This window comes from Anomalospiza imberbis, chromosome 9 (genome assembly GCF_031753505.1).
Source record: "Anomalospiza imberbis isolate Cuckoo-Finch-1a 21T00152 chromosome 9, ASM3175350v1, whole genome shotgun sequence".
Taxonomy (NCBI): domain Eukaryota; kingdom Metazoa; phylum Chordata; class Aves; order Passeriformes; family Viduidae; genus Anomalospiza; species Anomalospiza imberbis.
Window position 1 is genome coordinate 15,799,516 of NC_089689.1, and position 14,352 is coordinate 15,813,867.

Consider the following 14,352-nt stretch of genomic DNA (forward strand, 5'->3'; position numbering starts at 1 on the left):
CGGCCCCGCCCGCTCGCCCCCCGCGCAGCCGCCGCGCTCAGGTGCCGCGGGCCGGGGGCGGAGGCGGGAGCCGCGGGGGCTGCGCTGGGGCGCTGGGACGTGTCCGCGGGGCGCGGCGGGAGCGAAGCGGCGGGCGGCAAAGCCCGTGGGGTGTTCTCGGTGCGCAGGTAGATGGAACGCAGTGCGTGAGCCAAATAAAGCAGCGACAAGTTCAAATCGCATGGTTAATTATTGAAATATTATCATGGGGAAGGAGGAAAGTTATTTTATTTGTCTGTCTTGAGCCCCTGAGGGAGCCAGAAGGTCGAAGGCAGCTTTAGCTTGGGCGCGGGGCGGCACCGCTGGGACCGCAGGGATGGATTCCTCCACGGCGGCTACACAGGCTGAACACGGGACTCTGAGGAAGAAGCCGAACTGACCCCGATCCTCACCCCGAAATCCACTAGAAAAAAATGTTTCGTCCTTTAACTGAAAAGCCACCGATAGCCTTAAAGATTTCTTAAACACTGGGCCGTCACGTGACCAGAGCTGCGGGTCTTTTTAACTGGATGTAATCTATGACTTTTGAAAGTATATTGGTCTTGACGAAAAATTGAATTTTTAAAAAAATACGAGCATATCTTTTCTATATTTTTATTTCCTCCCCATGTTTTCAATAACTGGAAGAGATGGGAAGTGATTTTTGGTGCTTGTTCAGAATAGCTTTAGGGCCCTTTAAAGATTGAGAATTTCCCCTTTATATTTTTAGATGCATTTTTAATCAGACCTTCTGCTCTAAATGACTGTATGATGTATCTAAGGTTGCGAATGAAGGCACTTCTTAGCAACAATTCACTCTGAGACCAGAAAAAATCAGGCCAGCTTGTCCTGCTCTCAGCTGTTCGGCACTATTTTCATACCAGAGTTTTCATCTGGTGGGGAATTTTAGCAGAGCTCAGATTTAGTCTAATGAGCTAATGAGTCAATTATTTTAAGCTTTGATTTTTAATACCTTCATTTGGCCTTCTAGCTATTTTCTTCCCTGAGATCATCATCAGTTGTGTTATTTTTGGCCAATATTTTAGACCTCAATGTTTTCTCAATAAGGTGATTTTATTATCTATTTACTTATTTCTGCTCTGACCCAGTGGCCAAGGCACATAGGGTGTGTAATACTGGGGCTCCACAGTGAGGGAGGGTTAATAGAGATAAAAGCAGTCCAATCCGGTAAACATCAAGGCAAGTGAAAGCAGATAATAACAAGAGCTGCTGGCTGGGAAATCCTGACTCGAAGGCAGCTGGCAGAGAAATTCAAGCGGAAGAAAAAAGGATTTTTTTTTTTTTTTAGATGCCAGAGCTGGTCAGAGCTGGCTGAATCCACATTTGCTTAGCAATCAAGATACTTTGCCAAGCTGAGGCACACCAGCAAAACAAACAAATAGCTCTGGGGACCTGAGAGAGAAGACACCTGGAACTGGACAGATCCGGATCCAATTAAGATTCCCTTTCTGACAGGGCAAATACAAGTGTGAAGGACTTACCTCCTACAGAACATATGCTGGCTTGCTGGTTTGTTTTTTTTTCTTTTACTTGTTTTGGTATGTATTTAAAGGTAACCCAAATGGGTTTTAATTTAAACCTCTCCATACCCTCTTTCAAGCTTTTCCAGTAAAGACTTCTCCCACTGTTTCAGGTTTGTTCTTCCCCAGGCTCAAGTCTGAGTACTTTTGGGCAGTTCTTCGTAGATTGCTGTTTCTGGTTCTGACCACCTAGAACATGCTGAGGTGGGACAGAAAAGAGAGGAGGGAAATTGCAAATCTAAAAGAGCTCAGTTTGGGGCAAATAAAAATCCCAGCTCTTCTGTTATCCTGCTACAGTCTGTACGCAAAAGTTCAAGTCAGCCCACTCCAAGTTACTCCATGTGATAAAAAAGATGCAAGAAAACTGAGGCTGTGGGGGGAAAATGGCTCTTTTCCACTTGTACAGTTTTGACATTGGCCCTCTACAATTAAATAAACTAATATTGTTATTTTGATTTGAGGCTCAGAGAACTGAGTTAGTGATTACATTAACAAGCAATAGCAGTGCAGCCATATGCCTTACAGGATAAACCAATCTTATTTGGTTTTACAACTGCATTTTAGTTTCAATTTTTCAAATTCCATAACCTTGAGTAGCCAAATATGTCATATTTTTCAACCTTATTGTTATCCTCATTCTTATATCATTAACATTTTTAGAAAATACCAGACTGTTGTAGCTCCAACAGAGTTATGGTTTTGGCCAGGTTGAAAGCTGACCATTTATTCTGAGATGATTTCCAGTACTTTCCTTCTTTCATTCAAACAGCCATACTGTGCATCTCATATATACCTGCATGACATTGTCCAGCAGGTGTCTAAGTTCAGTCCAAGGAAGCCAGCTGCAAAAGAAACACCAGCAGAAGGTAGAGATGGTGTCAAAAATACAGTGCACCAGTGGTTCCTCAGAAAATGGTAAGGAAATGCCTTACTGAGAAATACTTCGGTCCTGGCTTTGAGTGGGCTGACAAATTTTTCTTCCAAGCAAATTTAAGATGAAGGGGAATTTTGATATTGTGGATTAGACAAGATAACCTTTAAAGATGCCTTCCAACCCAAACTATTCTATGAAGTATTCTAAGAAGTAGCTGAGGTAGCAGTTACTCAGGAAGAAGTGTGGACAGCTACATAGAAGAGGCACAGGCAGGGAATTGGCTTTCCCATCTCCAGAAATGGCAATTTGGCTTCATGGAATGGGCAAAGCATGAAGGGGAAGACTCTAGTTTAAATAAGGTGGAGGATGCATATGAGTCACTTCTCTTGGCTACTGGCCACCTGTTTTCAAGAAAAAGTGTTTCTAAGTGCTGAACAGCTCAGCCCGTGGTGTTCACCCAAGATACATGGGCAGGAGGATGGGGCTGCAGCTCAGTCTGCCCCATCACCAGGGCAAACTGCCAAAGCTTTCAGAAAGTCTAATCAAATTATCAGACAATCCTCCTTTTGATACATTTTTACTGACAATCCCAAAGATATTGAAGGAAAGAAAAAAGCATGTTTTTCTAATATAAAAAGCACTGCAAAACCCTGTCCCTACTAGGTTCATTTATAATAACATCATTTTTTAAAATTCTTGCTAACCAACTTTATTTGCCATTATATAACTCCACTATAAACAATTATCCAGACCCGTGTTACCACTTTTTCTGAAGATACTTTGTTATTATGCTTGTCTTCAAACACCTGGCACAGCAGCTTCTGTATTAAAAACACAGTGATTCTTAAATGCCTTGAGAGCCAGCCTACTCTGGCTGGGATTCTCTCAGCTTCTGAACTTCCTGGGTGGAAAAAATCACTGCTTACCTTGTCTTTGTGCTGAAAAAAGGAATGAATGACTGTTTTACATGAACAGCAGTTTCTACTTACATCCAGAACTCCACAATGTTCTCACCAGTTCTTTTGTTTCATTTGTGATAATATGTCAGCCACCCAAAGCACAGTTCCATTTCTAAAAATTTGGGGGATGAAGCCTCGTTCTTAGCAAATACCTTTGTATTTTGAAATGAGCAGCAGCCACGATGGTGTGCATTGCAAGCAGCGTGTGTTATCACACTGCAGCTCAGGAAAGTTTTTCAAATGATGGCAGGAACACATGCTGGCTACTTCTGATTACACAGAAGACCTAGTTCTGATGAGTTCTCAAATTTCATCCAGTGGATATACAAACAGATGGCCAATCTGTTTCATTCTGTACTTATCAATAAAGGACTATAAAGTCACAAAACACACAGCATCATGTGAGGTGGGAGGCATGGCAGAAAGGCCATAAACTGAGCTGCAGGCAAACCTGCCCTTCACCCTGGCAGCTTGCCAGGGCAGGACTTTACTTTAGCAGAAGCAAGAATATGGTTGTGCATTGCTTGGCCTGCCCAAGATAGAGCCTGTGTCAGTCAAATGTACTGGCTGGTAACATGGATCTGTATACTCAGTGCCCAGGCAGGAATCACTGCTGAGATGTTGAGTACCTTCAGATTTTAAAGCCAGTGGGCTGGGAGAAGGGGTTAGTCTGTGCCAGTCCACTTAATCTACTTAGCTCTTCCTATTTTCTTAATTTTGCACTTTACTGCTTCTATGATCTCTGCCTCTTCTGCTCAACACCATTTCCACAATTACTAAATGCTAAACATGGAGACTGAACAGGAATTAAAAATTAAAAAGCTGTCATAATCAGAATTAGTAGGGTAAGACCAAAAGAAGTTTTCAGGTGTCACACTTTGTCCAGCCCTGCTCTCTGGAACAGTTTCCCTGCTTTCCCCGGGACATTTCAGTCTGTTATTTCTTTCTTCAAATCATGTCTGAAAGCCCTTCTTTCCCCTTCAGATTTCAATTGGCTTTCTCAGTGAAATGGCTGTGGCTCCATGTGAAAACGGAGTGACACAAAACCTAAGTGCCCTACCTAGATCTAGGACAATGGTGGCCTTTAAAGAAATGGCAAGCCAGTTTTCTTCAGAGTGCTGAGCTGTACCTGTGCTAGCACTTAACCTTTACTTCCCCAATCACACAGGTACAATAGTTAGACCTTGCTGATTTTGTTATTCCTTTGGAATAAGTTTCCTTAAAATAGCCTAGCCACAAGGGCATAATGAGGTGCACAGCTGGGCAAAGCTTTTTGAGCAGCAGGAGGAAAAAGAAAGAACATATGTGGGACCAAAATGCTCTGAGCCTGCAAATGACTGATCTCCAGTCATTCAAATGGCTAGAGATTAAGGACTCACCCAACCAGATCAGGAAAAAATCCAGTCATACAACCCACCCCCCCAGCCCCCCCCCCCCCCCAAAAAAAAAACAACCCAAACCGAAAAAAAAAACCCAACAACAAAAAAACCCACAACCACAAAAATACTACCAAATTTGAGGAATACCAGGCAAAAAACAGCAGAGGGAAAAAAAGGGATAAGGGAATAATATTTATATCTTACATGCTGCATTTTCTCTCTGCCTTCCTATTCTACCAGTGAGCAAAGAAACCACTAGTCATTCTGTAGAAGGAGACTACAGAACTCTTATTTTAAAATGGAGCTCCTTAATCAGAGACCCAGAGGTACTCAGAGCTCTTTTCCCACCTCAAGAACTGCAAAAGGGCTGCTTTCTTTTTTTTTGTGCCTGGAAGCCTACAGAACTCAGACTTGCCAACACAGCACTAAAATAAGTTGATTTTGCTTGAAATGGGCTATATTAATCTTCTTACCTTAAATGCAGCACATTCTGCTAGTTATGTGTACATATTATAGATCAAACAAAATCAATTGCTCCATTCTATCAGTTCTACCCAAGGGAAAACATAGCAACAACATTATATAAATTCACCTCTGAAATCCTCTTCCCAACACTTTTGTAAATACAGTAAGAGTAAACCAAAGTATTCCAGTCACTAAAGCTTCTACAATTAGATATCCACTGTCAGTCTAGCATCACACTATCCACTCTAACATAAACACACCTTAAAGATTCCAAGTACTCCTGTGATTCCTGTGCACAGCCACCATGGCATTCAACATGCTAATTTAAAACCTACTTCATCTCCTGTTCCAAAGACTGATACAAAGGAGGAGTGTGCACACACATGCAATGACAGAAAAGAAGGTTACTCTGATATCCAAATAATTTGTTTTCTCTGCATTTAACTCAAATATAAATTAACTGGAGAAAGCACTGGTTATATTTTTATATATTAGAGGGCATAAGAACAGCAAATTCACTGCCAACACTGTATAGCCACCACAAAACATATACCTCCCCCAGCCTCAAACACCTTCAACTTATTACCATTTAGAAATAGGTAGAGGGAGAAGGAAGGTCTGATCATGCCTTAACCTAAAATAACGTTTTGCTTTGTCAGGTTAATTATATGTTCTGACATCAGAAACTGAAATTAGCAGGCGATTTTCCCTTGGGTTGCCCAGACACCGTAGAATGAATCATGCCCGCTCTTGTGCTGCACCCGGGACCACGGGGAACAAGGGATGGAAAGACCAACATATTTATTTCCTTGCTCTGATCCCTGTGGCTAAAGAGTCATAGCCATGATCTGGCTTCGCAGGGGCTGTGATGTGGCTGGCTGGTATTGCTGGTATCCCGAGTGTGGCAGAAATGGCCATCAACCACCAATGGGTGCATTTCCACTGCCACAGAGGCATATTCACGGCTTTCCTTTGATCCTAGTGTGAACCCATGGCACTAGAGTTTCTCAAAATGTCACTGAAACTTTCTGAAATTCATTTGACATGACAGCAGTGTTCAACACAGGGCATTCTGTTCGGAAAAAAATACAGCCAGACGTTTTAGCACTTAAATACACAAAAAACACTCTCCAAGTAACTAAGATACCCTCCTCCTCCTTACAGCTATTTAGCACAAGATACCCTGAAGTTAGCCTAAATCTTAGAAAGAGCACCCAGACACATCTTTTGCTTGTCTCGTTCTTGTTTTTTTTATACCTAAAGTTCTCCTCGCATTTTGTTTCCATGGCGGCTGCTTTTCAGCTGCTCCAGCTCTCAGGCCCCTTTTCCCCTCATCCATTCCCGCTGTTAAAAGCTCCCTACCTGGTGCAGCAGAGCAGCCTGCGGCCACCTCCGTCCACCCCTGCCCTCCTCCCTCCTTCCTGGGGCTGCCCCCGCCAAGCTTCGCCTGCTCCTCTTCCTCTCCCGGAGCTCCCTCTGCTGTTGGACGCAGCTGCGAGCCCGCGGAAAGCCCGAGCGCTGCTGCCGGGGCAGGATGGCTCTCCGGCGGGGGCAGGATAAACGGAGCAGCATCCTTGCTGGTCAGCCCGCAGGGTTGTTCTTTCTATCCAAGTGTCAGAGCAATAGGGACATTTGTCTTTATGTTCTGTCTCCAGCTGTTTAGAGTAGGACATGAGCGCAATGGTGTGGAGTAGCTGCAGACCCAAACTGCTGATTAATTACAAGAGATACTATAGGAAAGGAAGGGAAGACTCTGCCAAAATTTATGAGTGAAAAAAAGGCCCTAGCCTGTGAAAGCCATGTGCTTTTTCTGCCTGCTGTAGGCAGACTGGCCTCACACTATGACAGCCTTGCTGGAGGACACCTACACACTGCAGGTGCCTGGAGGTATGTGCCAGGCCATGCTGAGCCAGGGCATGGGAGATTTAAGCCCCCAGCCCATGGCACATGGGAGCCAGGAGGGGTGATGCTCACTCTCCCATCACTCCCTGCAGAGCTATCCCCTCGCCGTGTGACACACAGGTGTCTCACTGCTGGCAAGATGCTCAGAGCTCTCACTCTGCTGTGCTTGGGGATTCCTAGGATTGGAGAAAGAGAGCACAAGACACTCATTTAGCAGCAGTAAGGGGGCCAGGCCTCAAAACCTGCCAGTAACTTGTGCTGGTTTCTGCAGGGGCAGAGCCATGCTGCCCTGGTGCCCAGGCATGGTGCACGGCTCCACTCCCACCCTGAGGAGTGTGACATGGAAAGGCACCAAGCTGTCCCCTGCTAACACTGCCACGTTGGCACACTTGTTGTGTTTGCCTTGGTATGTTGCCATAGGAACTACAGCCCCAGCATCTGATCCTGCTGCTCCCTGCCACGCTACCTCTGCACCCCACTGGGCTCAGCCCACTTCTGCTTCTCTGCCAGCCTGATCATGCCTCCCCCTCACTCACGAACTCCCTCCCTCATCCTCTTTTTTGGGTGACAATCAGATTACTGCTGTAGCAGTTAATTATTGCATTAGTTATAATTTGCCTATTCATTTGTCTTTCTTCTTCCCTCCCACCTTGGAATAATTCCATCTCTCCATCCTTTCCACCTTCACACTACCTCTGCTGTTTGACTCCCATCCCCTTTTCTCTTGCACTCCTCAGGCACACAAAGCTTTGCTGCACTGCTCTACCCTTTCCTTCCTCTTTATCTCCCTACTACTCACATCTTCTGTGCTCTCTCCTAACACCTCTTGCTCCATCCTCTCTCCCAGTCCTCCTACAGTTTCCTTCACTTTAGACCCCCTGCATACCATCTCAGGTTACTGCTTCACACATGTCTTCTCTTTCTTCTACCCCTGGGCAAGGGTACTGCCAGCTTCTCCCAGGTCTGAGCCAGCATTTTTCCTCTTCTGTACTCTCCCTGGCTCTTATACAGTCAATGGCATTACTCTGCTCCTACTTATCCAAATACCCAAGAAACTGTATCTTCTGCCACCTCCTTTAGCCTTACTCAATCCTTCACAGCTCCTAATCCGCACTGTCCTCCAGGCTCCTTTATCAAGACTTCCAAGGTAAGCATCTTATAATTCCCCCTTGTTCCTAAATGCCACCCTTACATACCTTTCTTCTTCCTTGTTCTCTGAATGGGAGAATCCAGACAGCAGCACAGCTAACTCTACCCTCAGCCTAACAACCCTGATCTATACCTTCATTCCAGTGCTTGCACCATTAAGTTTAACAGCCTTTCACTCCTCTATCTCTATCCTCATCCCTCTGGTTGTGTCACTGCTTCTGGTGCTATTAATTACAAGTTCCCTTTGAAGCTGTATTCCTTTCTATCTTATGGAATTGCTTTTCTTCTCTGCTGCCTTCTTTCTTTCCACAAAGACCCTTGGACCAGGACCCCAGTGTCCTCCTTCTATTCCCACCCCAGGCACATTATTCATCCTTCCTTGCTCTCATCTGTTCCCTGCCCTCTCCACATGGGAGTCTCCAGCAAGCCTATCTACTGTTTCCTCCCTTGTGAAGGACAAAATATCTCCTAGGTGACCTTCTGGAGACCATCTCATCTGCCTGGAGGGCTTCAGCTAACATCTACAGCTCTGCTGGTCCCCACTCCTGATGGGTGTCTCTCCACCTTGCATCTCAGCCAACCCCTATCCTTTCCTGGATGAACTGAGTGCTGCTCACATCACCTCCTCTGATTCTTTCACTTTTCCTTGCAAGTCCCTTGCATTTACACACTCTGTTTTCCTACTAGAAACATCACTCTTTCTTGCTTTGTTTCTTTTGCTTCCACTCCTCCAGCTTCATTTCACCACCACAAAACCACCAGTGGTCATGAAATTGTAACATTTAAACTATTTCTGCAGGACATGCAGGAGGTGCATATGAGAGAGCACATAAGGATGCTCTGAAGGCAAGTAATTTTCCACTTGTATTATATTTTCATACATACTTCAGACCATCTGTGGAAAGCTGTAAAATGACTAGTTGGAAACATATTATAAAATTATGTTATTGTAATTAAAACATTAATTTAGCAGACTCAGATCTGAAAACTCAGCAAAACATTAACAGTTTTCTTGCATTTCCCAATTTTGCTCATCTTTTAACAACAACAAGGTCTCATAGTTTAATGTGACCCCGTCTTCCCCTACCATCTGTGACTCTTGAACCCACATTCAGCTGCTAGCTTGGCATGTGTTACATTTTTCTGTAGTCTCAGGTACACATGTGCTTGTTAATGCAGCCTGCAGTAATTTGCATGTGTGTTCTCAAGTAAGGAAAAGTGAGGCCACACTTCATTATTTTGTAATGACACCTCTGGACCCTGAGATCAGTACATTACCAAGTCTTTTTTTTTTTTTTTTGGCTTGTTTGCAGTGTTCCTTTAGGTGATTTTTGCACACTGTGTTGTCCTCCTATCTATATATTTGGACTCCAATTTCCAGCTTTGAACACTCCCTGTCCATTGGAACAGCATCCTGGATACACCTGAAGTTAGCTTTGTGACCATCTCTTTCCTGCTTCCCAGTATTTGAGAAAGCTTCTTATATCTATGTAGTTTCGAAATGCCATTTTGTGGCAATTCTGGCCTGGAGGAGACTGGCAGCTTTATGTTCCTGGTTTCCCCTATATGAAATTTCTGTACTACTCCCTGTATGAAATTTCTATACTTTAGTTCCAAACTTCTGAAAAAAGAGACTGTCTGTGCTGTTAGATGTCAACCACCTTTTTTTTCCTTCCCTATATAGAACAGCTTGTCTTACCTGTGCTTACTGCAGAATTTCTTCTTCACGTCTGAATACCAGTTGCTGAACGTGTCTTTAAACACTTCTTGCACACCCTCTGTGTGCCTTTTCCCTTGTGCTATCAATAAGTTCTTTTGCCTTTCTACTTCAAAACCAGCCATTCCTATCTTTCCTGTATGAGTTCCACTGCAAAACAAATTCAAGTTAGTGCAATAGAGGGTGAGGAGTGGGTCCCCAAACTTTCAAATTACACAACCCTATGCTTGATACTGCTGTGGCATGAGCTCTACTGGTACTCACATACATTGTCCCCCTGATCTGCAGTTGCTTCCATTGCAAACCCCTTTGCTTGGATGGCTAATCAGTAAATCTGAATATTTATAAAATGACAAATAAATGTTAATAAATCCACAGTAAATTTACTGAACAGCCTAACTTTTCCAATTTATGCCCACTTACTATGCCACTTTTTCAAGGTTTCCTGCAGTGACAGTGGTCCATCACAATACCTCCAGAGACACAACCTTCACATATGTTGAGTTCCTACACATTAATTGTGGTGGGAGTAGCTGGCTCCAGCAGGCAAAGTTTTTCATTCAGAGCTTGTTTGTGGAACCAGAAATTAATCTTCAGGGGTTTAAGACACTCCCACAGCCTCATGCCCAGCCAGAGGGAATCCACATTTTCCCCTTCTTTTATAACTAGGTTCTGTTTCACTCATAAACCTCTTGATAACAAGCAGCAGCTGCACAAAGCAGCTTGTGAGTGAACCAGGATATTTCTTGTGCAAGAGGGAAGAGCCAAAATGCACCTAAGGAAGAGCTCCAGGAAGGACTGGACAGTCAGTGTCTTGTGATTAAATAAGGACTCCACATCAGGACTACTCAGATGGGAAGCACTGTCTAAATTTGGAAGTCTGGAAATTGGGATTGGGAATCGAAAACAGGGAATGACTAGGGGAGATGCTGTGACTAGTACCTGCTAGGAAAGGACGGGCAATTTGAGTACATTTCAGGGAACAGATAAGCCATTTGAAGCACAGGTTCTATTCTTGCAATATTCCCCATTAAATTTTCCATCATAAGTCCAATATTTCTATGTGCACTGGCCAGCTCTTTGTGGTAACATCAGATATCAGGCAAATGTTTCCTTCTATTGTCTTTGCATCTCCCAAAGGACCTTTGGTTTGAGTTTCTTTGCCAGCAAATAAGCAGCAAAAGGAGTTGACAGATCAAGATCAGTGATGATGGTAGGAATGAGCTGACCATGTTAGTGGTTGCTGTTTATTCTTTAAACAAAGTACAACCAGTTTTCCCAGAGCTGCATGAACAGGAAGGAAGAGCTGATCTCTGCTTTAAGCATGTAATGAACAGGGATGAACTCCCAACTTGAGAAATTGGGGCTGGGGGTAGCTGAAGATCCCTTAAATTAAGACCCATTTCACTCTTTTTGTGTTACTTACTCCGTGTGGATTTCCTAAATCTAGGTGAGCAGAATGTGTCTCAGAAATAGTAGCTGGTTTGCTTGGTTTGCCAGGGGGAAGGACAAGGTGAGCTCCACACTGCTGGTGTCCAGGCTGTTAGAGACACAAGCAAAGGAAGGTGCTCTCCTCCCCTTTTGCTTGCCTGCACACAGCAGGTAGGCTGTGTCCTTACCTCCTCCTTTTGGGCTTGGAAAGAACAGGAGGAGCAGAGGAGAGATGCTCTTTCCACTGAATTCAATTAGCAGAGCCACTACATACAGCAAAATTCCCAGATCATTGAGCTCACAATATAAGATCCTTATATTTTCCTTTCCCAGAGCTGGATCATTTGGAAAAGAAGCAAGTCAGTATAGCCATGGACAAGCTTGCTGTGTTCTCTGTAGCAAATCCATGGCTGGATTGGAGTTTGCAGTTTGTCTCAAAGAAAATACAAAATCTGCCTTTCAAGTGCAGTAGGCATTACAGGGGAGTGGTACATGCACCTCTGGGATGCCAACCTGCCAGATCTCACCTGGTTTGGACACCACAACTCAATGAGGTATGAGAATTTTTAGAACACAGAAAAGCAAGAATTGATCAGACACACACAGTTACTGGATATCCATTTCACTTTTTCAAGATTTTTCCTCAGTCCATTCACTTGAGTTTTGTGGATGTTTTCTTTCTGTTCCAATTCAAGTGTGTACAGGCTTGAAAAATGCTGATAGAGGTCTCTGAAAACCCTGAATGCAGCCAATGGAGAGGACTGAAGTCTCCCACCTGGACAGACACAATTGTGCGTTGACACCTGCAGACCAAAGCTTATGAATTCACTTTCTGTCTCTAGGAATTTGAAGGTAGGAAGCAGTATTTTACTGCATCTCTGGTAAATCAGTGCCTGGCACAGCTTCACAAAGGACATGGGTCAGCAGCCAGAAGGGCTTGCAGATATGACACAGGACCATGAGAGACCTCTCTTCTGCTGGAATAAGAACTCGAGGTAAAGCAGGATATTGTCAAGAGCAAGACTTTCATGACCTCTGTGGAAGTCGAGCAAACCTTGAGTAGCTCTGAAAACATCCCATGACACTGTTTATGAACTGCACTTTCAGAAGCTCTACCTTTATGAAACACAATGATACTTTTATTACAAACCTGGAAAACCCCATGCTTTGAAAGAATGGCTCCTTTTAGTTCAAGAAAGCTTCTTTTACTTCACTTGGGGTATGCAAAGGAACCACAGAAAACTGCATGGGTACACGATCCAGAGAGATCACATGGAGAGCACTGAAGGGAAATACAGGCCTCCCTTTCTTCCCATCATTGTGTTTGGAATATGTTTCCAATTGCATTAGTCACAAAGCAATCAAAGAAACTTGTCTACAGTGGCAAACTGAAGATGCCCTATCAGACCACATTACAGGGTGCTACACAGTATTGAATCCTTAGTCACAACAGAAAAAACATCCACATGACTGTAGGCCACAATGCACTCAATTTCCATATGTCTTAACAGAAAAGAGAGCACAGATCTTCAAAGAAAATGAAATCTGTCTTTGGAGGATGCCCACTAACATGTTTCTTCCCCCTCTCAGATCCTTACCCAGCATCCCACCTTCCATTGCATGAAATGGGGAAGAAGGGAGGCCACCCCCTGCAGCACTCAAGCGGCAAAGAGCTCATCAGCCAGACACCCTTGGTCCTTCCCAGGCTCCCAACAACCTCCAGTTCCTGCAGCCCACCCTTCATCATCCGTCACCTGTGTTAGTCGGCTGTTCCCTAGGCTTGAGAGCAAACACTTTGCTCATATGGTTTTGAGCGTGCAACGTTTAGCATTCCCAGTCTTGGTCTGCTTGCCTGAATGTCTGCTGGTTTTAACAGTTCTGCAAAGGAAAACAAAAGCAAAATTATTAAACAATGCAGCCATGGCCTCATGGTAACACAACAGCTGGAGCTGGCCATCACCACAAGGAGGAGCCTGGCCTCAGCGGGCTCAGGACCTGCCGTGGGAGCCCTGGCTATGAATAACTTATCTGCAAGAACAAAGAGAACCAGTAACAGACTTTCTGTCGTGCTCCAAAATCCATCAGAGATGACTGAAGCCTGTTACTGCTGTCTTCCAGTACTTGTGATAAAATGACTGCTGTATCTAGCACTAAGAAACACTCTTTTTTTTCATGAGGTCACTCTTGCAGCATGAGTAGAGTAAGTAAAAACTGCAAAGGAAAAATGTTTCATTTTTATTACTGCAAAGACACTTTGAAGATAGTCTGGCTAGGGAAGTAAATTCTCCTCAAGCTACAGCTGTTGTCTGACCTGAATGAGGGCTCCACACAGACCACCCCAGTGAGTGCTGCACAGCCGTCTGCTGAGCCTCTGGGAAGGTGTCTGCAGAAATCGGTCCCTTTGCTTAACGGGCCAGGTGCTCAGGCAGGCAGAACGACCGCTGGAAGGGTTCGCAATCCAGCCGAAATCCCATCAGAGGGTGGCGGGCAGAGTGTGCTAAACGGTCCCGAAACGCTGCCAAATGGCCTTCAGAGCCCGGCGCTACCCGGCCCCTACTGCAGGTGCCACTGCGGGCCGCTGCCCGGCCCCGCGCACCCCGGGTCCCGCACACCCCGGGTCCCGCACACCCCGGGTCCCGCGCACCCCCGGGTCCCGCACACCCCCGGGTCCCGCACACCCCGGTCCCGCGCACCCCCGGTTCCTCGCACCCCCGGTCCCGCGCACCCCGGGTCCCGCACACCCCGGGTCCCGCACACCCCGGGTCCCGTGCACCCCGGGTCCCGTACACCCCGGTCCCGCACACCCCGGGTCCCGTGCACCCCGGGTCCCGTGCACCCCGGGTCCCGTACACCCCGGTCCCGCACACCCCGGGTCCCGTGCACCCCGGGTCCCGTACACCCCGGGTCCCGCACACCC

The 14,352-nt window shown here is 45.3% G+C and overlaps 2 long non-coding RNA genes across 4 annotated transcripts; both read right to left on the reverse strand.

The window, feature by feature from the left end:
* Positions 1-631: 631 nt before the first annotated feature.
* On the reverse strand, positions 632-4,808 carry LOC137479421 (uncharacterized). The gene is made up of 2 exons (XR_011002231.1): positions 2,353-4,808; positions 632-1,758 (listed from the first exon to the last, which is right to left on the reverse strand). It is a non-coding gene; the product is annotated as an uncharacterized lncRNA (long non-coding RNA).
* Positions 4,809-9,966: 5,158 nt separating this feature from the next.
* On the reverse strand, positions 9,967-14,063 carry LOC137479420 (uncharacterized). Of its 3 annotated transcripts, XR_011002228.1 has the most exons (4): positions 13,747-14,063; positions 12,586-13,313; positions 10,269-10,338; positions 9,967-10,154 (listed from the first exon to the last, which is right to left on the reverse strand). It is a non-coding gene; the product is annotated as an uncharacterized lncRNA (long non-coding RNA). The 3 variants fall into 3 exon arrangements; XR_011002227.1 differs by having other exon boundaries at positions 9,967-10,338; XR_011002229.1 differs by lacking the exon at positions 10,269-10,338 and having other exon boundaries at positions 9,968-10,154.
* Between the last annotated feature and the right edge of the window lie 289 nt (positions 14,064-14,352).